At 39.1% G+C, this 22,491-nt stretch overlaps 1 long non-coding RNA gene across 1 annotated transcript; it reads left to right on the forward strand.

The window, feature by feature from the left end:
- The first annotated feature begins 1,303 nt into the window (after positions 1 to 1,303).
- Positions 1,304 to 22,352, forward strand: LOC136882041 (uncharacterized). The gene is made up of 3 exons (XR_010861071.2): positions 1,304 to 1,402; positions 3,309 to 3,508; positions 21,390 to 22,352. It is a non-coding gene; the product is annotated as an uncharacterized lncRNA (long non-coding RNA).
- The last annotated feature ends 139 nt before the right edge of the window (positions 22,353 to 22,491 follow it).

Here is a 22,491-nt window from a genome sequence, read left to right on the forward strand (position 1 = left end):
TCTTGTGGAGTTTGAGGTACCCATTTGACACAAAACCAAAATCTGTTTATTTGTAAAGGTCCCCGACATGCTGATTTGTAGTTGGAACAAATCAGAAGAGCTTACATTTTTGGATAGTAGGAATGGTTTTGAATTAATTGTAGTCACACTTAAAATAGATGACTTATACCAGACAGATAATATAAGTTTGTCTCTAAAAGGTTTCTTTTAGGTAAGACACATGGAAGACTTCTCTTAGAGATAAGTTTCTCTGGCACTGAATAGAACCTAGCTCAATTAGCAGATAAGTTCTTTTCATGCATGTTATAATGTGATATCTACTACACTTCTGTCCACACAAAATGCACTTACAATCTTCGTCTGGCTCATGGAATTTCTGGTTTACGCATATCTTGTGGTGAAACCCATGTATGGAGAGTCGTATTATCACGTGGCGTGTGTTGCACTCTCTAGTCCATCTATTATCCGTCATCGCTGGTGAGGCGTAGAAGTCGAGGTCGATTTCACTTTTCTTCCTTTCCCTGATGTTTACTAGTGCCCTGCTTGCTTCCATTGATTGTAGGTAGAATTGTGATCATATGTCTTCTATGAAATAAGTCTCCTGCATCATTTCGTATACCATCCGGGATGGCACTGTCTTTCCAACTGGGGTAATCCTCTTCATGAACATTGCTTTTATTCTTTCTATTCTCATCAGGTCTCCGATCTTCAGCTCTTCCCACATGATCTCAATTCCATATGTTATCACTGGCGCTACTGTCGTCTTAAAGTCTCATCGCCGTGCTGATTGATAGGTTTGAAATGTTTTGGATGCTGTATGAGGCTCTGATTGCTGCTGCCATTCTTTCTTGAATATGTATACCAAAGGACGCCACCGTTGTCTGTAGTGTTATTCCCAAATATTTGTAATTTCGTACCTTTTGTAATGGCTTTTGGTGTAATGTTATGTTGTCTTTGGAACCAGGACAATTACAGACTATAGCAAAGACTGAAATGTGAAATTTATTTAATGCTCAAACTTTAGTGTACATTTCTCAATTAATTAATTAGCAGATACGTTAAATAAACAGAAAATGTAGTTGTGGAGAATTTTTAGTATAGACTTCTGCAGATCAAGAATTTGCTGAACTTATTTTGTGAGCTGGTTGTCAGAGTTCCTAATTTTGTAGAAGAAATTGCAGACTGCACTTAGTTCTTCTTTTAATTTCAGGCGAAACCTTCAGTTCTACAAATAATGTTCAGCTCTGTCCATTTCTGGTAGAACAAGCAGCTGAGAGAAGACTGGAAGAGGTCGTGGTGTCGACACCTGTCCCAAACAAGCTCAATCACCGTAGTCTCGAGTTTTCTGTGCTGTTACTTGCAACAAGTTGCGATGCAAAATTGTTCCTCTGTAGAGAAACAGGTCTGTGTTCCATTTTGACTTTTAGAAGTAGCTCTGTACTTTTAATACCTTGGATAGATTGTTCCAGTTTGCTTTTAATGTATTGTACATAAAGAAACCAGTTCTTGTTTTAATCACAGAATGGCAGTGGGGTGTGTGAGCATCTGTTAAGTGGAGATTACATTTGAGTCGTCCAGTTTCTGCAAGTGCAAAAAACTGTCATTTGTTGTGCAACACTTTAAATCTTAAGTGTTCAATCTTAAATACAATTTATGGAATGTCTATCAGATCTTGAGGATCTTTTATCAAGAAATATTTTATATCAAAGGTTTTTTATTCACGACGACGATCATCTTACGATTTTATGAATACAACTGTTAGTTCCCATGAACTTTATCAAGAGTTTAATGAACAATTCAACCAGTTTTAATGACTATACGACTTTCAACTTGAACAAAGTTTACTAATAATTTATTTTAAATATCCTTATGTATAAGTGCTTTTAATTTCTTTCCAATCTAGTAGCGTAATTTTTATCTGATATATTGCTGTAATTTATTCTAGCTGATGTCCCTTAGGGGAAGAAACATGTACTAGATTTAACAAATTATGAATGTATTGAATAGGTGGACCACTTAAATATAACATTTAAGTTATTCTTAAATATTCACCACTTGACTTAATAGTCAATATTGGATTTTATCTAAAATGAAGCTGTTAAAGCTTGTCACATGTAATAGAGTTAATGACTGTTCACACGACCATTAAGATGAAACCAGGCCTCATCCGAAAAGAATGTAAGCTGTGGGTAAAATAAATGGTCATTCAGCGATGCAAGATACCAATCACAATATCTCTCTTGTAGTTGGATCAGCAGATTTTAAACAGTGTTAAATCTGTTCGTGTGTGTGCATGAGTTTTATTGAGCACTGAGCCAGTAGTTTCAAATGAATTGCTGAACAAATGCCATCACGTATGCGTTGAGCAGACTCTTACTTAAAGTAACTTTTACATATGAAAATAAGTCTCATGTTAACAGCTGAAATTCAGAGCGGTGACTGCTAGGTCGAACACATGCACGCTCTTTGCAAGGTCAAGAATTGTGTGTGCGCCTCCCATACTGCTGCTGAAGTCTGGGAGATTAAAAACGCCGCTATAGGTGCATTCTCTTAAGTGCGGCCAGTATCCAGTAATCGGGAGATAGTGGGTTCGAGCCCCACTGTCGGCAGCCCTGAAGATGGTTTTCCGTGGTTTCCCATTTTCACACCAGGCAAATGCTGCGGCTGTACCTTAGTTAAGGCCAGGGCCGCTTCCTTCCAATTCCTAGGCCTTTCCTATCCCATCGTTGCCATAAGACGTATCTGTGTCGGTGCGATGTAAAGCAAATAGTGCAACAAAAAAAAAGCCGCTGGACAGTCTGGGTTTGTGAGACCCTGTATACTTCTCTGGCTGGGCCCGCGGTGTAGGGGTAGCATGCCTGCCTCTTACCTGGAGGCCCCGGGTTTGATTCGCGGCCAGGTCAGAGATTTTTACCTGCATCTGAAGGCTGGTTCGAGGTGCGCTCAGCCTACGTGATTAAAATCAAGGAGCTATCTGACGTCGAGATAGCGGCCCTTGTCTAGAAAGCCAAGAATAACAGCCGAGAGAATCAGTCTTGCCGACCACACGACGCCTCGTAATCTGTAAGCATTTGGGCTGAGCAGTGGTCGCTTGGTAGGCCATGGTCCTTCCGTGCTGTTGTGCCATGAGGTTTGGTTTGGTATACTTGTGTGAGGATTATGGTTTCATAGCCTTTCTTTGGAACAACTACCCCATACTTTGTTAGAAGTTGGATCATTTTCTTTTGGGAGGAGAGTTTATTACTGCACATCATGTGTTCTTGAGTCAGCTGCATAGGTATGACTGACTGGTTACTTGTATTTTCTAGGTGTGCTGGACATTGAAGGTGGAATGTTCAGTTCTGTCCATTTCTGGTAGAACAAGCAGCTGAGAGAAGACTGGAAGAGGCCGTGGTGTAGACACCTGTCCATCCGTACTCAACTAGCTCAATGACTGTAGTCTCGAGTTTTCTGTGCTGTTACTTGCAACAAGTTGCAATGGGGAAATCCTTCCTCTGTAGAGAAACAGGTCTGTGTTCCATTTCTACTTTTAGAAGTAGCTCTTTACTTTTAATACTTTGGATAGATTGTTCCAGTTTGTTTTTAATGTATTGTACATAAAGAAACCAGTTCTTGTTTTAATTACAATGGTAGTGGGGTGTGTGAGCATCTGTTAAGTGGAGATTACATTTGAGTCGTCCAGTTGCAAAACCCGTTATGTGCAGACAAATTTTCGGGAAGTGCAAAAAACTGTCATGAGATGTCGCAGGGATTTTGCTGGAGTTCTTCCCAAGAGTGCTCCTATTTCATTGTTTTCCCTCTGTTAAAGATAGTTTGTCTCCTGCATGAATGGACCAGTTGGTGCGGAATTTCTTCACCAAATTACGTACAGAATTTGTATGGGGAGGGAGGATACCAGGAAATTTGTGAATGTATTGAAAGTGGCACTCTAACAGAAGAATGCTTCACATAGTACAACACAATGAATACATGCTGTCTATGGTATAAATCGCTCATTAAACACACAGTAACTTTTGTATTCTTAAACACCACAGATGTTAAACGATTGCAGTGAAGACAGGACTGATTGGTTAATCGCTACTGCATTAGATGACATCAGCCAGACATGAAAAACATCTTGACAAATGAGTCACGTGGCCATGGTACCTCCATTCCGTGTAGCTCCCCGGATACTCGCACAGAGCCAAAAATAAGACCCTGTAGGGAAATATTACTAGACGAGAGTTAGGAATTCAAGGAAATAAAAAGCTACTTACAATCGGACCTACAACTTACACTAAGACAAGCTTGACTTGAAATAAGTAATTTAGAGGAAAGTAAGAATAGATTACTGGACTTAAAAGAGAGAGAATCATCATCATTAGTTCGTTTCTCTGGTGCTGTTAGCAAGCCTCTTCCATTCTGTCTTGAGATACGTTCTGTTGCTAATGACATCCTCCAGTGTCCTTCCCCAATCTGCAATGTCCATCCAGTGGGTTCTTGGCCTTCCCACCATCAGTTTTCTTGCCACACGTCTCTCCAAGTTAACATAAGCTGTCCTTGTTAGCTTCATCCCTTTTGTGCCCAAACCACCCCAATCTGGACATGCTGATCTGATCTCACAATGTCTCAATCCCAGCTTCCCGACTAACTACACCATTCCTTAACTTGTCCAGTTTTGTTTTTTGAATTGTGGACATCGGGAACTTCATCTCGGATGCCTGCAACGTTGATGAGTCCTTTCTTACTCAGGGTGCAAGTTTTGATAACATACGTTAAGATCGGTATGAAGTACTGATTGAACATCACCTGCTTTGATATTGTTGGGTGGCCGTGCGGTTAGGGCCGCCGTGTGAGCTTTCATCCAAGAGATAGTGGGTTCGAACTCCACTGTCGGCTGCCCTGAAGATGGTTTTCAGTGGTTTCCCCATTTTCACACCAGGCAAATGCTAGGACTGTTCCTTAAGGCCACGGTCACTTCCTTCCCACTCCCAGCCCTATCCTGTCTCATCATTGCCATAATACCTGTCTGTGTCGGTGCGACGTAAAGCAACTTGCGAAAAAAAACTTAAAATCTATGTCAATTTAAAAGTTGAAATAAATTCAAATCATTGTGGATGGTTGAGTGGGGTGGTGAAATGGGAGGGGAAAATGGATTTTCTTATTTTAGCTGTTCTATATTTTACAAGGATGTTCTCTTCATTTGCTCCTTCCAAGGTGAATGTGTTTAATTTTATGAAAGTGTCTTGAATTCAATTAATTCAGGATTGCTGATTGCTGTCAAACTATTATTAAAAGAGCTTCCCCAAAATCTTATTGTTGACAAAATCTACTGTCCTTGGAGGAGCCATGGCTGGAATGGGCTATAATAAGTAAATCAGTGCAAACATACAGGATTAACAAACTGTAAGATGTCTTATTGGCAAGTAGGGTTCCTAAACTGTAGGGTTAGTTACAATGAATCAAACCCATCAGTTAAAAAATAACTAATACACTACCTTCAGTATTAACAGGGGAGAAAGAGTAACTCTGTACCCTTAGTATATGCATTGACATAGCAGGGAGTCTGCTGTATCTACTGTGCACGACCTAATACAGGGTCTCTGATATAAACCCAGACCGAACGCACTGTTTCTACTCTGCACTACAGCAGCTGTAGTACAAGAGGTGCGTACAGAGTTCATGACCTTGCAAGCAGCTCGCAGATGTCCAACCTGGCAAGCGTGAGTTGCCAGTCTGAATCTCAGCTGTTAACATGGTGAGACAATAACTTTTACATACGAAAATAGTGTCCCAATTATTACTAATTTCGAGTCAGCTCGATGGGTAGGCGATGCATTTGTTCAGCGGTAATTTCCTGGTGAAGTGCCACCTTCATGAGCACAGATTCACGTAATTGTAAATAAACTTGAAACTACTGGCTCAGTGCTCAATAAAAAACATGCACACACACGAACAGTTGTAACAGAGGAAAAGCTAGACGACATTGGTGCAAATCTTGAATGGTCACCAAATAAATCCCTTACAAAATTAGCACAAATAGGGGTTTTGGTTTCTTCTGCACACAGAGCTACAGATCAAACTGTACAGGTTTACACGGGCCCATTGTTTAAAACCTGATCCAGCTACAAAAGTGAAGATATTGCAAGTGGTATCTTGCATCACTGAATGATTGTTCATTCGACCCACAACTTCATGTTCTTTTTGGATGAGGGCTGTCTTCATTTGAACACTCATAACTCTTGCTATTGGTGTGCAGAAAGTCCTAATGGTGTTTAAGAAGTCCCTCATTAAGGACAACAATTCCAGCTTTTATAAGGTGAGATTTCATACAAGATTGTATACACGCTTAAAGCAGGGCGGCTGCACGCAACGTAAGTTGGGGTGAGGCAGCTGCTGTAGGGCAAAGTACAAACACCATGCTCTCGGTCTGAGTTTGAGATAACCTGTATGTTGAAAATTTGAGTACACTGTGGGTGTGAAAATTCAATATTCACGGTGTCATATATTTTACTTTTTAAATCTAAATGAGTGGTTGGGGTTGTCAAACTGACAAAGAATATCAGAGAAAATAAATTTCGTTATCTAGTTCGTTGGCTTTAACTCTTTTCCGAGTAATTATCTTCCAATGAATTCACTTTTGTCTGTGGATGTACTTTTGATGGTTGAACAGACCACTTCTAGCATGGAATAAGTGTCCACACAGATTGCACAGAATTGGTGGAGGGCGCAGGCGAAGAATACACCCACGGTATGCCCTGCGTGTCGTAAGAGGTGACTAAAAGTGGCAACCAAGGGGTGGTATTAGAATCGTGCAATTACTTGTGATTGGTATCATTACGTGCAGAACACCATCGGTCGACATTACTTGCGACTATTGCCACCTTGCGAGGAAAACCATGGGTCCACGTTGCATAGAACCAGTACCATTATGTGAGAAACACTTTGGGTCAGAATGTTCTTTGTGATAAGTGTCACTGTGTGCATTCTGCTGATTGGTTCCACTGCGTCCTGAATGGGTCTGTTACCTATGAGTAGTGCCACTTTATAAGGAAAATCATGGGTCTATGTTGCCTGTGGTTGGCACCACTTTGTGAGAAAAACCGCGGGTTTGACTGGTGCTCGTGGTAAGTACCACTATGAAAACCACGGGTCTGCCGTGCCTGAGAGCAATACCATTATGCGAGGAACACTGTTACCTGTGGGTGTGGATCTACATTGCCTATGATTAGTGCCACTATAGGAGGAACACAATAGTTCTGCTTTACCAGGGGCTGCTGACCTGATTTGGGACCCTTTTAGATTGCTATAATCCTGGTAATTAAGGCATTGCGAATAGGATCTACTGATTGTTTCACAGCCCTTTTTTTCATAGTCGCTTGTTTTAGACTGTCAGTGGATACATTTTGAAATTTTAATTTCATTCACCCCGTACCATTAGGAGCTCATAACCCAGTTTTTTGCCCCTCTAGTCATCTACCTGTTCTGGCTTAGTATCACCAACCACACATTAAATTCTCTTAGGTTTCTTGCTCCCAGATATCACTTCAATCTTGGAAAGGCTAAATTTCATGTCATACTCATAGGATTTTTTGTTTTCTTATTGTTTTCTATGTTCTGGCATATTTCCTTCTTACTTTTTAATTTCCATTGTTCTGTTTTTATTGGGCCTAAGATTTTTTCGTTTCTTCTTAGTAGGTACTTCAAGTTTATCTAAAAGTAGACATTCACTTGCATAAAGACATTCTGGTTTTACCACTATATTGTATGCCTTATTTCATGATCTATAAGTAAGCATTTCTTGTAAAAATTCTTACAGATGCCATGTGCTCTTTCCATTTTGTGTAACATTTCTTCAGCAGATTTTTCTAAACCATTTCCTTGGATTATTTCTTTCAGGTATTTGAATTTCTTCACTCTGTTAAACCAATATGTCTTCAAACATTTTGGTGTTTGTCTATAATCCCCCCGGACCCCTACAGACATTCTCAAACCTGTTTTTGTTGGCAATTTCTTCAAAGAGATTGATTTGTCTTGTTTATCTGTTGAGCAATAATTTGAACACCTTTGTTTTTCTCCCCCTTTGCTATTTGTGAGATTTTGTTATCTTAATTTTTCATTTCAGATGTGTGTTTATTTGTACCTAAATTTGGTAAAAATAGAATCGAAGCAAAGTAGTTTTAAAATTCAGTATTTTTTGCAGGAATGAATTCATATTTACAGAAAACTTGAAATATGGCATCTATACAAACTAAATCATTGGAATATATCAATTTAGTGTTGTAATAAACTGGGCCAAGGAACTTGAGATGTTATTGTCTGCTTTAAGAATGACTAAATCATTCGTAACGGGTCAGTTACGTATGAATTCAATATTTCTTATACAGTTATAAAGTTCATTTGGTTCACTGCCAATATCCATTTTTGCACTCCTTGCACGGAACCACAAAAAACGTGATGCTAAGATCATTTTAACATTCTGAATTAATGGCTGTTCATGGCACAAACTATTGTATAGTACGACGAGAATGTTCCATATTGCCTCTACGTAAATTAGTGTTGCAATCCAGGGTGTGTCAAACCTTTTGGTCAAATTGAAGCGGGTGATAGTGGGTCCACAACTGATTATATTGATACAGGGAACCAGTGGTTGGAAATGCATATTTGTTATGGACGTACACCGCAGCTCACGGTAATTGATCAAAGTTACGACCCTCTATGAATGTATTACAATGGTGCAAGCAGTTCTGCTGCACACTTGCAAAGATCCCAGGTGTCTGTTGTACACTGGAACAGGCAGTGTGTAATAAACACCGTACACTCCTGACCACCAAACAGACGTACTTTAAACAGCTTGGCTCGTAGCACGTGTCATGATGGCCGTATACATCGCACCGGCACATTAACCTGTGGTGTGTGCACAGCAGTATCCATGGTGACTGTTCTCCATTGTGATGTGTCCATGGTGAGGTGTTACTGTGTACAGTGCATGACTTGTAGTGAAAGATAGAACGTTACTTGTCGTGAGAGTTAGCAGACATGCATTTAGTGTTCAGTGCGGCAGGATGTAGTGCCCATAAAGCAGCACGAATGTACAGAGAATGCTTTCTCAACAGGCTTCATCCTAATTGGAAGAAGTTTATCTCTGTGGATACCATCTTACGAGAGCCGGCCGAGGTTCCCGTCAAAGACATGTCTGTGCGGCCGACCACCCTGTAATAAGCACCTGTTAACTTGCCTGTGAAACACACGCTTAGAAGGATACAGTGTAGAGTGCTGGCGGAACGGATATTAACACCCCTATCATAAAGAACATGTGCAAGCACTGGGATCAACGGGCTTTGAGCCCCACGTTCATTTGTCAATGGATTACGCACCGTGGTGCTGTAGTGCCGAACTTTGCACAGTTTGTATTGTTCATGGACGAGGCCTTATTCATTCAGGAGTGTTTTCAACACTCGCAACAACCATGTCTGGAGAGAGGACAATCACCGCGCCACCCACACCGGTGGTCACCACCGATTGTCAAAGTATGTGCGGCCATTATCAAAGATCACCTACTAGGGCCTTATTTTCTGTCCATTTGACTGGTCCACTTTACCTGGTGTTCCTGCAAGATGAGTTGCCACAGTTCCTGGAGACACGTTGTCATTACAAGATATTAGAATTATTCCATATTGACGGTATTGTCCGCGAAAGGATGTTGTTTGAACACGACGGTGCGCCAGCTCACTTCGATGTTGCGTGTCTGCGAGCACCTGAACAACACATACCCTTATCGTTGGATTGGAAGGGGAGGTAGTGCCCCATGCCCAGTGCGAGGGTCACCTCTGGGGTTACTGGTATGTCATGTTCGTGTACGAAACTTGTGTAGAAATGGGTCCAAGCTGCCTGTCTCCTGGTACAACAGACACCAGGAATCTTCGAGAGAGTACGGCAGAAATTCATGCGCCATTGCCGTGCATGCATTGAAGCTGGTGGTCATCACTTTGAACAATTATGAGCTACGTTGTTACTATGCAGTGTACTGTCTATGTCCATAACACAATATGAATTTCCAATCATCGGTTCCCTATCTCAATATAAATGGTTGTAGACCCTCTATCTCCTGTTTCAGTTTGACCCAAAAGGTTTGAGACATCCTGTATACTGTGCGTCCACAATTAAACTGACGGTAGCTGGGCCGAGTGGCTCAGACGGTTCAGATGCTGGTCTTCTGACCCCACTTGGCAGGTTCGATCCTGGCTCAATCCAGTGGTATGTGAAGATGCTCAAATACATCAGCCTCATGTCCATAGATATACTGGCATGTAAAAGAACTCCTGTGGGACTAAATTCTGGCACCTTGGAATCTCCAAAAACTAAAAGTAGTGACATAAAGCCAATATTATTATTCAACTGATGGTGTTCAGTGTGGCACAGCACAGGCTGTAATGAGTGGTAGGGTTGCAGAAAAAGGCAGGAAAAATCACACACAATGGTGATTATGGCACGTTTAGAATTTATGGTTATAAACCAGTGGCAGCTCGTGACAACATTTTCAGGGGTTTACAACAAAATGTGTGTTCACGTCTCAAATATACCAGAGTAGAATGCAAATCAGTACACATTTACTTGCTTAGATAATGTCACTAAAAGTTCCTTGTACGCTTGCTTCTCCACTCGTAATTTGGTAGAACCCCTGTGACCAAGGATGAATTTTTCCAAGACTAATAATAATACGTTTATTGCAGCCAATGGCCATTGAGAAACATACATACTGATATATGTAGATGATTACAAATTACAATTTCATTTAGATAATTCTCAGTCTGAACAGTATTAACTCTTCCGAGCAGAATTTCTTAAGCGACATACGTCGGTTCTCACAAAATTGCACGTGGTATCGATCGCATAGCTTGCCACACAAGGAACAACTACAGTCTTCACGTGGTTCATGGAATTGATCCGTACAACAGATTTTGAACTGAAAGCCGTGGATCGCGAACCTTGTCACAACATGCCTCAGCTCGTAGTTCGCTTCCTTCCAGTAATTTGTCATTGCGTCTGTGCTGTAGAAGTCAATCCAGATGTCTTTCTTTTTCCTCTGGTGTTCGGAGACTATTTCTTTGTAAGCTGGCGTGGATGGCAGTCCAAGCTGTAGGTGGAAATCTTCCAAAAGCATCGTTTCGCTGTACAACTCGTAGATCAGTCTGGATGGGGAGAATTTGGAGATGCAGAGAACTCTCTTCATATATGTGGCCTTAACATTTTTTATATCCTTCAAGTTTGCTTTTGTAAGGCATTCCCAGATTAACTCTAACCCAGACGTGGCTACGGGTATGACATTAAATTTAAATAGTTCCGTCGCTGTTCGGAGTGAAATCTTCCTGATATGTCTGATATCATTTATTGCAATCAGAGATGCAGCTACTCTTCTTTAACATGTGCAGAAAATGTTCTCCCCTGTGCATGAAGAGTTATTCCCAAATATTTGAATCTGTTCACATTGCTTAATGGTTGCTGGCCCAAGTATATTACGTCTTCTGCTGCTTGCCGTCCTCCTTTCTTGAAGGTCCTTTCCACTGTTCAGCCTGTTGAGTTGGAGATCGTTGTCATTCGCCCAGTCCACTAGGTGATCAAACGCTTTATGTAGCAAAGTGATCTATGTTAAAACCAGGGCTGTATCATTCGCGTACAGGTATACCTTTACGTCTTCTGCCTTCGTTGCCTGCACCAAGTCGTATGTAGCAATGTTGAATAGGAGGGAGCTGAGTGTGTTCCCTTGTAAAACTCCCGTCTGGTCGATTGGGTTAGAGGTAATAAGTGCATCGTCCACTTCAATATAGTTCCTCGAAAGTATATTTTTCACCAGAATCGTATAGGAGTTCTTCTCCTACAAGTTGCACGAGTTTAATCATTAGCTTCGTTCTGTTGATAGTGTCGAATGTCTTGGTATAATCAACGAAGATAACGTGTAGTTTCCCTTTTGGATGTCGAAGGGCCTCATTTATGCCGTTCTGTAGACATTCTGCTGCTTGGATTGTCGATCGACATTTCCTAAAACCAAACTGTTCTTCTAGGATATACTTAGCCACTATGGCTGTCAGTTTCAAGGTCAGAAGTTTTGCCAGAGCTTTAATGTACATTCTAGTGCTATACCTCTGTAGGAATCAGGATTACTCGGGTCCCCTTTACCCTTATACAGTGTTTTAACCCTTGAAATCCTCCACTTATCTGGAATTCTCCCCTGCTGGAGACATTTATTAAACAGCACAGTCACTGCCTTTGCTAATATTTGAGCTGAACTCTACAGGTACTCACTAAAATTCAAATCATGGCCACAGGCTTTATTGGGTTTGTGTTGCAATTACTTCTACTATCTCTTCTTGAGTGAATGACTCGGTTCTTTTCAAATTTCCTTGGCCAACAGTAGCATTGCAAGGTGTAGTGTCTTTAGACTGTAACACTTTACTGAAGTGGTTGTGCCAGATCTCCATTGGATTGTCTCTTGGGAAGATTGGATTCCTAGGCTTTAAAACCTTGAAGGGGTTCTTCTTAGCTTCCTCTACAAGCTTCTCCACTGTTTCCTCAAAATATTTATTTTTTGTTTCTCTGATCAGTACTTTGTAGCTGTGTCTTTTCCTGGAGTATTAGCACAGAGAGGCTTCACAGGGTGACATTAACACTGCGTGCAGCGATTGAATCGGTTTCCTGGACTTGTAACAGGCTGCATTGAACCAGGGCTTGCCTTTCCTCTTAAATGCCAGTACTACTGTTGTTGTGCTGAGTATGTCTTCTACTTCCTGCAGAGCGGTGTCTTGTGTCCATGCTGTATGAGCTGTATTGCTTCTGTGATCAAAGGGGTGGATTCCTTGATCGTTTGTACATCCAGTGCTCTGGTCCTTTTTATTGTATGAGATGTGGTAGGAATGCTTTGCTGTGCTGTAAAGTTTGTCATTACAGGCAGATGCTTCCTGACGACATTCTGTATTCTTTGCGCTACGTTTGTCACTTTCTTCATATTTGAGAGTACTAAATCAGTCGTGCTACTCCTGTTGTGACAGATGTCTTCTCTGTGTAAGAGTTGATCAGGCTCAGACCTTCTCCTTGAAGGAATCTGAGGACTGCCTCTGACTTAGTGTTGTCCATATTGACTCTGCAGTTAAGGTCTCCAGTGAGTATAGCCAGTTCCTGTTGTCCCAACTTGTTGAGTGCTAATGATATCTGTAGTATCTTCATCTCTACCATGGCTGGAAATACACACACATGATCCAACACAAACTTGTTTTAACTACTATCAACTCAGGTGTCTTGTATTCCACAGTGAATGGGTGAAATCTTGGCTTCAGCAGGCAGGTGATACCACCGGATGGCCTACCTTTTAGTCCCTGCAGAGCATGGATGTTGTAGAAACCTTAAATTCCAGTCCTTCGTGAGAAAGGTCTCTGTTAGGATTACAATGTCAGAGTCTTTGAGTTTAACTGGGGACATGCTTAGAGCATTCACTGTACCTTCTATATTACATGTCATTATTCTGATATTCTTGGTCAGTTTCCTTCTGAGGATCGGATCCTTGAATCTTAGTATCTCTGAAAAAAGATATCGTCGACAACGATCCCTCTCGGCCAAAATTGCTGAAGTTCCACGATGCCTTTGGCTTCAAAAGGGACATGCACTTTGAATGCTTTTTCTTGCCCGCTGTGGTCAGCTCTTCATTCTATCTTCCCTTCAAATCCACTTTCCTTTAGACGTTCAACCAAAGTATCTTTATCGACGGATTGATGTATTGTACCTGGATGAGATAGCCCATAGGTATCATGATTTGATATTATAAAATATATTAAGGCATATGAGAGTATTGAAATATACACATTGTCATTCTGGTGTAGACCAAGAGATTTCAACATGGTCAGACGTGCTCCTGACAATCTGTCGCCAAGAGTTAAACCTGTCATAATGGGTAGTAAATTTCCTTGTCAAAAGCTAAGAGGATTAAATCTAGAACTCAGAACAGTCATAATTGCAACAAGGAAGTGGGAGCATTTATTCTTGAACGAGAACCTTTCGGTGTGTCACAAATACGGAGAATGTCACAAAAGTTTCCCTCGCCTCGAGGCATTTTAAGTTGTCAGAGGGAGATATTTAAACGAACCACTGCAGTGTTAGCCAATGACAAAATTAGTAAAGGACTTGCAGATGCGCCATCATAACCAAAGTCAAAATGAACTCCAATTATCTCCAATAATAATAATTAAAATATTCCAACCACCGAATTGAACAGATGGGATTTTTGTGATATCATCCCAATGTTAATTGTAATCTTGATGAATTAAAATAAAGAATTCTAGGAAAAGACCCCCGCTGTATTCCTATTGGTCAGCGATATTGCACCAGCAGAGATGCCGACTCAGCGCGCGAAAAATGGAGGACAGAAATAAAGTAATATCTCCGTGATTGCCGAACGATACGAGATCAGAATACAACACGTGAATGTGTATCGCCAATTTATTAAGTGGGATAAATTAAGAGATCCAAATTCACCTGCAAGTGCCGATTTAGGATAACCAAACCCCTTCCCTCTGGTATGACTGCGGATGACCCCGGCGGGAAACCATATCGTCCATAAATAACCAGCAGTTGGACCTCACATAACCAGTTGTTACCAGTCACCAGTCGTGTCGGTCGTATCAGTCGTATTAAGTAGTTGAGACTCTAACACGTTGACTCTGTAAGTCAGTACCTCGGGATGCAGTCGAAGTCGGTTAGAGCTGAAAGTACGAGAGTTGTTATGAGAGTGAAGACGTACAGAGTGTAAATAATCAGTACAACTGTATGTTGAAATTAATACATTTTAAAAGGTTTCAAGCGATTGAATATAAATAACTAACGGAACGCCGATAGTATTTTTGGAAGACAGTGTGCGGAGCCTGAAGTAAATATTTCAAGATAGACGGTAATACAATTATCCGAGCAGGGAACTGTAGGAGCGATGCGATCACGAGATGGCCTAGAATAAGTCAGGAAGTGCCGGTTTAATAACGCGATACGTGCCGGGTCGAATAAAACGACACATCGTCGTGTCATGACTTGTGGTTCGGGCTCAAGTGAATAATATAATAGTGAAAGTGTAATGGGTCTTTAGGCACCTAGAAGTGTTTTTTTTTTTTTAATAGATAAATCATTGTAATTTCATTAGTAAGGTGTTAATAATGGGTAATTGCCCAGAAGTGTTTTGTTAATATTAAGTGCGACATGATGCAAGAGTAAACCAATATGGGGCCCATGAGGCTTCTCCTTCGCCACGAGACAGTGGAATTCTACACAGGCATGAGTACACAAATTTGATATATTTGGGGATGTTATCGTGACAAAACGTGACTCGGGATAAATTAATCACATTTACTTAACGTAACACATGGATCGTTTCCCGAATCCATGATTTATTTAAGATAAACGGACGAACTAATTTACATTAACGTAATTATGGGTTAGACTAATTAAATATTTGTTGTATATAATGCAAATATGGGATATTTCTTTCAATTAATGCATGTTTGTGAATAGTTTTAAGTTCATTTCAAGTGTTAGATTTTTCTTTTATGCTAACCCAGTTTTTTATTTTTCAATCACCACAGTGATTATTTGTACCTTAGGCATATTTGTTACCAGACAACCAGATTATCAAAGTGCCAGGGTATGTAAAATTTGTGTTTGTGTATGGAAGGTCATGAAATATAATAATAATAATAATAATAATAATAATAATAATAATAATAATAATAATAATAATGCTTTGTGAGTGTGCAAGTTAAAGTGAAGGAAATAATAATAATAATGCTTTATAAGTTCGCAAGTTAAAATAATAATAATGCTGTGAGAGTTTGCTGGTGAAAGTAATAAGTGTAGATAACATGTGGCATAAGAGACTTCAATTTGGGCAGTAAATTTGATTTTAATGTAAATTATTGATTTCATGTTTTCGGACTTTATAATTACCATAAAAATTTGTCCAGAAGTGATAGGCACGTGTATGGGATGGTCATGTTATGTTGAAAGCCCAGAGTGGTTTGAACCCATTTTTAAGATCGGAAGCTGTGCAGGATGAAAATCTGGCATGAGGTGAGACGTGAGCCATACTGTTTTTGATGATGAAATAGATAAATCTCTGCCTATGACGATAAAATGTCGATTCCGGTGTTATGAGTGGCGGAATCCATGCACTGAGGATTAATTAGTATATTAAATGTTGAACGAGTTCCAGTGGAATGAAAGGGACTCCAAATGAAAAAGGAAGGAATAATTCAGCAATTGCAGGCATTGGATGTATTTGCCCAGCTGTGATGTGCCATGGGATTTGAGATGTATCTTGGGAGGACATGGTGTCCCCATAAAATTAACGGCAGTACGAGAATTAAGGTTGCGGTTCCGAATACCGTGGTGTCCCGATCGAAGTAAATTGGATCTTGGTGGTTCATATTGGGACTCAACATATGTGAATAAATTCTAGAGTGGAAATAAAAATACAACACTTTCCATATTAATAATAATAATAATAATAATAATAATAATAATCCAAGTAAATCTTGTCTTAAATCAATTGCTTAGTGCCAAAGTAGACCGAAATTGTAAAAACTTATGCATTAACCATAAATATTGCTAACGGTAGTGTAAAACGTGAAATAGTTATCATAATAATATGAAGAGGAATAATAGGAAGAATTTATTATATTAATTTGAGAATAATTATGAGTTCAATGTGAAATATTAAATCCATGATATGATAATGATCATCTCCACTGATGATGATGATGATAAGAAGAAGAAGAAGAAGTTGAAGCAAAAGAACTTGCAATAGTATTTTGAGAATAATAGTTATGATGAAAGGAAATCAAGATAGTTAATGGACAAATATGATAATCTTTAATAATAATAATTTATTATGAAACTGATCATTAATTTGTGCGGATTAATTATGAGGAAAAACGACCCTTTAAACAAATATAGGATGATAATTGAAATTAATGATAATAATAAAATAATTTATGGTAATCACAGAAAATGATAATGATCAGATAAAGAATGATAATAATTATTAATCATAGGAAGATATGATAGGGACAGTCGTTGTGTCGAATTGGAACCAGATGTTGGTTTTCCACGTGGGAGATTGTTGGCGGTATGTGCGGAATAACCCACGGATGGCACATGTCTTCATTGTGCGAGCATAGTAATGAACCTTTCTGTACGTCTTGTCGTATTGACAAATGCAAATATTGAGATAAGCTTTGAGTTAACGAGCTATACCTGGCGTGTTTGTGAATCTGAAAATATAGGCTAGAGTTTGTCCATACAATAAATTCCTGTTTTAGATACGATAACATTTCCACGGTGGGGATCTGGCCTGCTAGAATGTACATACTGGAAGTGACTCGTGTCCAACGGAACATGGAGATGACAGTAAATAGTTACTCTCATGCCCTCTTCTCCGAAAGATCATCTCCAGCGGTGAAACGTCCACTCATACGGATGTGGATTCAATCCCCAGTAACCAGTGGGGCGAATTTACCAAATATTTTACACTAAGTTGGCAGGTTCAATACTCAGTTCTGTAATAGTAAAATTCACAGCAACTTTGCTACAATGCTGTATTGCCTTGTCAAATAACCAAGTGGGGTACCTCTGTGGATAATGACTCCCAGAAATAATCCTGCATCTGCACACTGCCCTGAATGGAAAACATGGACCCTTTGATTTATTGGAGGCTCTTCCTGTCTGTTGGCTGGTATCCAGGTTGTCGTCGTTTACATGGATGGTTTGAGGACAGAAACGGAGGTGGGCTGTGAGTTTGTTGTCGACAACAATAGCTTTTTTTTTGCCCACCTGGAAACCTGTAGTGTGTACTGTACCAGGAAATGATTGTGGGTTTTGGGTATGAGAAGGATCTCAGGTAGTGTACAGTGTTTTTGGAGCCGATACAGAGAAGGATAGAATTGCACGGTGAATAATAGATGGTTATACTTTTTTCTATAAAATTTATTTATAGTATTCAAAGATATATCACCCTGCAGTCATAATGTAGGACTCAAATTGCTCATCAATATTTGTCAAAATCAAAGATTGTGATCTTCTTGAAGTCAGTTTGAAAATATCAAAAATAAATATCACTTCATGGGACATCAATATCCTACAGTCTTTCTAAATCTCATGAAAACACAAAATATCAATTTTGCACCTAGAGTCTTTCTAAGTCTTAAATCACAAAAATGAACACACACACTTATTATGGAAAAGATTAATCAAATATTTAAATTCTTGTTGAGTGTCTGTTTGAATTGAAAGTAAGGATAATAAAACACTTAAACCCTAAAGTTCTTCTAGGTAATGTGAATTTGAATTAATTATTAAATTTGAAAATAAATTTATCACAAAATGTGAACTTCTTAGAAATGATGAGAAAATTATGGAATACTATTCACACGAAGCACTGATGATATCACTGTTCTGGATTAATAGTTTTGCAAAAGGTCAGTCGGTTTGTGATTACTCACTCAGAAAAGAAATGTCTGCTTACGAATGTTGAAGTGGAGACTTGGTGTCTGGAACATTCCGCGGAGTGCGGACAGAGACTCGAAATCGGCGATGTTCCACGAAGAGGCCACGTAGACGACCCTCGATGGGTACCATAGATGAAGAAATGATTTTTGATGTTGCAGGATCTTGTAGTATTCCACCAAGATTTCCGCTGCTCTTGGAGTTGATATTAGCACACGGAAAGTTCAATTGGCACTATTAAATTTAGTAATTGTGGATATTATCACTCCCTGTTGTAAAACACAGTTCAGTTCATACTCTAATTTTATGTTAAATTAATATTTACAATCCTTGCTGCATAAAACACAGTTTATAATCGTCACTGATAATGTCTGGAAATATGATTGTGAAGTAGTAAGCACAGTTCAAACACTTGAAACTGTAATTTGCAATAGTCTTTATCACAGTCTCTGAACAATTGTTGGCAGATTAAGATGATTTAATGGTCGTATTTATATTACACTAGCATGAATTATCTAATATTACTACAAAAAGTTCTTAATGTTCACTGACTTTATTACTAGGAAAAATAGTAAAGTCTTGTCCTGTTATGGGATGAATACTGAGAAAATACAGTTACACACACTTAATTGATATACTGTCTTAAAAGAAATGTGTCCTAGAATGATTAAAGTTGTTGTAAATTATGGTTTGTTTGCCACACATGATAATTTAAGATATCGTCATAGTTCACAATTACACGAAATCAATAAAGTCCACAATGTTGTGTACTAGTCTGTAAATATCAGATACTTGAATTTTTACTCCAATTATAGTTTCATTCAGTTAATAATTTCACAAGTGTTATATTCTGGAAACGTCTAGAATTTTACCGTTGTCACGGCGCATTAGAACTTCAAGTACGGTACGACTTTCCTTAAAAGTTCAACGGCGTTCGTTCAGGCCATAACTACGTCCCCGCAAAACATGACGGAGCATACTTTCTTCACTGACAGACTGTACTTGCCACTCGGGTCAGACTGTTCTCTCCCATGGCCTTGGTCCAGTGGCCTATATATCCCTGCCAGGTGGGTGGCGCTAGGAATCAGGTGACAGTGCTCATTCTTCTCAAACTTTAAATTGTTATATTTCAAAAACTACTGGATGGATTGACTTGAAATTTGAAGGGTTTTACTTCTATAATGTCAGCTACAATTTAGCGTTGGTCTCATTTTAATCGGTCCAGGTGTTAAAAAGTTCATGAAACAGTCTAGAAACGTCTGTAGGGGAAGTAAGCTGCGAGTGGCAGTGACGTCACTTGACCTTGCTCGTGAAGTGTGGTAGGTACTAGAACATTCTTTCACACAGCTGTTCTTGTATCTGAATGGAATTGTATGCTGGAAATAAAGTTTTTAATTTACATGTGCCAGGACCTATGCCTTTCCTGGTACAGTACACAGCAGAGCTCTCTGCTATCTGAAGCTCTGCGGTATGCACTGTCTGATGAGCGCAGACACTTTCTTCTGTGAACTGACTCCTTGAGCTCTCTACATTATTGATTATTAATACCTGTTTCCTGCAGCACCCTTTGGTGCAGCAGATCCAGGACCTGCTGGCTGGGTGTTTGGATGCTGGCACTGGAATTGTTTATGTGGCTCCTAAGCCACATGGGTGTAGAGGAAAATGAGTTAGCAGATAAGGCTGCCAAGGAGACAGTTACACTGCCCCTGTTGCCTTACAAGGTTCCAGCAAACCAAGCTTGATAGCTAGCCACTTAAGTGCAGCCAGTATCCAGTATTTGGGAGATAGTGGGTGTGAACCCCCCTTTTTGCAGCTCTGAAAATGGTTTTCTGAGGTTTCCCATTTTCACACCAGGCAAATGCTGGGGCTGTACCTTAATTATGGCCATGGTTGCTTCCTTCCCATGCTTAGCCCCTTCCTGTCCCATTGTTGCCATAAGACCTGTCTGTTGGTATGATACAAACCAACTTGTAAAGTTCCAGCAAGTGATATTCTCTCAGCTGATATATTTGGTTATGTCTCACTGGGAAAAGGAGTTGGCAGGCCACTCAGCTTCCAAATAAGCTGAGTGATAAAAAGGTACAACAAAGTTAAAAAGGACTTCACTTCGGGCTTCTTGGAGGGAAGCAGTGGTATTAGGTCTCTGGATCGGCCACGGTATAATAATGCACTCCCATTTACTTAAAAGAGAACCCCCACTGGTGTGTACTTGCAGTGATCATCTTACCATGGTACACATCCTTATGGAGTGTAGACCTGATTGACCTGTGGTGTAGGTTTCCTGAGTATCTCCCTCATCCTGTGAGATGAGCAGTCAGCAGACCTAGTCATGTTTTATGAGGGATAGTGGTCTTTTTCATGTGTGATAACAACTTAGTGTATTTGTGTTAACTGTGCTTTTATCCCATTCACTTGATTGTAGTCTGTGTTTGTGTATTTTAATGTGTTATTTTAACTTCTAACTTGAATTTTTTATATATATATATATATATATATACTTCCAAGCAATGCCTTCTTCCATTGTCACTTGTATTTTTGTATAATTCTATTACAAAATAAGGCATTGTGAATTAGATCCACTGAGTGTTTTAATCTCATAATCATTTGTCACCATTTATTTTAAAATTTAGTCATTGGATATATTTTTAATTTTAAATTTAGATCATGTTGTCCATCTCATATCATTAGAGGCTTGATGACCTTAGATGTTAGGTTGTTTTAAACAAGAATTGTCAGACTCAAACTCTTGTGGGGCCCAACTATAAATGAACCTTGGCAGATTTCTCATTGGTGTGATTGTTTGGATGTATACTGAATTATATACAATGTAATATTAAAGTTTAAGGGATTAATTTTCAAATGTATTTTCTTTGCAGTTGCTGAGAGCTGTATTTTCCTGTACTGCATGGATGAGATGATTTGCTATGGCAGTTGGAAAATTGTTCAGCAACCAAGGCAAGAAACTAGTGGTTTAATTCTGCATTCCTGAAAATAAGTGCAGTATTGCAAGAAAGTTTAGGAACATATTGTGTTCTTATTAACATGTGATATAACAATGCATTTTAACATTGGGAAAATAGTGGTCTTTTTTGGCCTAAAGTAGACTTTGTGATTACTGTTATTATGTGCAGTAAATTTTAGTTTATTATTTTGACAATTAAATGCAAAATAAGAGTAATTGTGGAGTAGTTTTTATTTATTGCTGGATTATTGGTAATGTATTTTCATTTTCAAGGATGTTTCTTCAAAAATGTAGCATATGGCTGAACATTTTCAGTTATTTTTGTAGTGTCAGTATCTTGAGATAATGGTACTTCCATTTTTTTAAAATGGAAATAGTTTTGTATACATAGCCTTAACATAAATTCAGCACTGATTTTTTTGAAATTCAGAAAAGTGCTTTGATAAAATGATGTATTTAAACATGCTTCATTTGCCATTGTATTTTTGAAAAGTATTTGTCTGATTTTTTAAACAATCATGGTATTTAATATTTCTAGGTCTAAGGTTATGTGTAGTTCTGTTAAAGAAAACAGTGCCATTACTGAAAGTAAAAGGAGAATGTTACCTTGAATGGTTCATGAGTTATTTGAGGTGAATAATCCTGTATGACATTTGTTAGCATCCCAGTATATTATACTGTTTGTGGAAGTGTCTCTTGAAATGTGGTTCATAATGGCAGAGTTGCATATACTATAGGATTGTTAGCATATGATAAAACCAAAAGAGTTGGTGTCTTTCTTCAGCCTTGATCATCAGTTGTATTACTTATTGTAACATTTGAGAAAATGATGTAATAAAGGATAAAAAAGAACAAAGGACTTGTTCATTTATATGCTCCTTATATTTTCCTTCTCATGTACTACAGTAAGTTGTATTGCAGCAAGAACAGCTTTTGCTCAAATCTTGAAATGAATAAAAAAGAAAGGATTTTGACATTTCAGGTTTTTTCCCATTTGGAATAAACCAAAATTATAA

The sequence above is a fragment of the Anabrus simplex genome, chromosome 10, assembly GCF_040414725.1.
Source record: "Anabrus simplex isolate iqAnaSimp1 chromosome 10, ASM4041472v1, whole genome shotgun sequence".
Lineage (NCBI taxonomy): Eukaryota > Metazoa > Arthropoda > Insecta > Orthoptera > Tettigoniidae > Anabrus > Anabrus simplex.